This window comes from Microtus pennsylvanicus, chromosome 6 (assembly GCF_037038515.1).
Source record: "Microtus pennsylvanicus isolate mMicPen1 chromosome 6, mMicPen1.hap1, whole genome shotgun sequence".
Lineage (NCBI taxonomy): Eukaryota > Metazoa > Chordata > Mammalia > Rodentia > Cricetidae > Microtus > Microtus pennsylvanicus.
In genome coordinates this window covers 109,183,956-109,186,041 of record NC_134584.1, presented here as the reverse complement: position 1 = coordinate 109,186,041, position 2,086 = coordinate 109,183,956, and positions in this window count along the sequence as shown.

Genomic DNA, 2,086 nt, shown 5'->3' with positions numbered 1-2,086 from the left:
GCCAGCATATATACAAGCAATTTGCTAACTACAAAACACCTTCTCAAAATGTTTGTGGGTTTAGTGTGGCTCGTTAATGACATGAGATACAAACCCAGTATAATACAGATAGTTCAGAATTCCAAATGTAGTTTGGTGACTATATATACACAAATATACAATCCATTTCTTAATTAATTAATTAATTGTAAGACGGGGTTTCTCTGTGTAGCCCTGGCTGACCTGGAACTCATGCTGGAGACCAGCCTGGGCTCGAACTCAGAGAGCCCCTGCTTCCTGAGTGCTGGGATTAAAGGCATGTGCCACCACACCTGGCTGCATCCATTTTAATAGACATGAAATCTCTTTTCAAATCGAATCTGAAATGGAGGCACATGATTCCTAGAAATCATTTGTATGTATGGTTTAACTGAACAAAGAAGCCATTTCTACAATGGATTGGAGTTTGGTTGGGTTTAGGAGTGGGGAATTTATAATCTTCCCAATCATGGTTTAAAGTTTTAGGAAATATTTCATATACAGAATAAAGAGAAAAATGTCACAGTGGTGTACCCATCGCCCAGGTTTTTAAACATTTTTAACATTTTCCATTGCTTTGGGGCTTAATAAAAAGAATGAGGTATTCTTTTGGATTACAGATCTAACTGCTGTCCCTTGTCCCCATCGTATGCCTGATCCCTCAACTTTCCCAAAGGACACTATCCTCTCAAGCTTCCTCACTCACATTTGGATAACAGTCCTTTTCTGTTTGTACCAAAACACACTAAGCAGAATTATTTCCTGTGTTTTCCATCGCATAAATGATAATACAAAGCAAAAACTGTTCTTTGACCTGTCTTCACCATCTCTCAGTTTGTGAAGACATCCACGGTGATAAACGTATCATTTTACAGGCTGTCTAGCTTCTCCTGAAATCAACCCAGATTGCCCAGGGCAGCCAGCAGATAGAACAGACAGATGGATGATTGAAGCCAAATGATTTCATATCTGCCACTGAGAATCATCCAATCCTTGCCTCTCTTCCTTCTCTGCTCCCCTGCCTTTCTTCCCTTCCCTGCTCTATTGGTGATCCTGAATACATAAGGGAAAAGTAAGAGAAAACTCTGCAAGGGAGGTCTGCTTTTAGCCCTCCCATTTAGAAAACATCCTAGGCATTTTCCTAGGCATAGCTAACACTATCAAGTAGGCACTTGAGGCTTGTTTGGTCCATTTTAGCACCACCTCATGGCTCTTCCTTGCCCAAGGCCACAAAGCGAGGCTGTGGAGAGTTCAGCAGGCACTCAGCTTTGAGCTGCTGTGCTTCCAGGTTCACCCGGAGGAACATGCTGATCCCAGGCGGCCACAGTGTTAAGTGAGCTCTTGAAACCACAACTCCCTGGGGCTGGCGCTTTAACAAGTGGGATATTGATTCCAGTTAAAAATAAAGAGCTGTGATGATTCCTAATAATAAATAATAAGGATGTGGTTGCTTGAAAATTCACAGGGTGGAGAGTTAGTTCAGTTTCCACACATGATATTTGATCATCCTTTAACTTACAGCTTCCTCTGGGAAACTTGTCTGATTGTCTCACTATCCGCCCTAATTCTTTAAGAACAAAAATGGCTACTTTTTCTCTTGAGGATATCTTGTTGAGGCAGAGCATTGTAGAAATCTAATTTCCATGGTCCTCTATATCCTGGCTCCTCATGTTTCCCCCTAGGATTGAATTTCTCCCACTGCCAAATCCAAATGCCGAAGGCCTTATCTCCCATGTGATGAAATTTGGGGTTGAAGCTTTTAGAAGGTGTGTTTGTCATTCATTGTATATATAAGCAAAAACCACAACTCAAGGCAGAAAGGGTTTATTTGGACTCAGTTTTCGGGGATACATTCCACCTTGGTGGGGAACTCATGCCAGGATTTTGAGGCCTCTGGCTCTAGCCTGGTTTCTGGTATTGCGATAGACAATGATCAACAACAGCAGCGTTGGGAGGTTACTGGCCATAATCCACCATGGGGCAAGAGTCCATTATGGAGGGAAGTCAAAGCAAGAGTTCAAGGCAGAAACATGGAGACAGGACCTGAAGCAGAGACCGCAAAAGAACA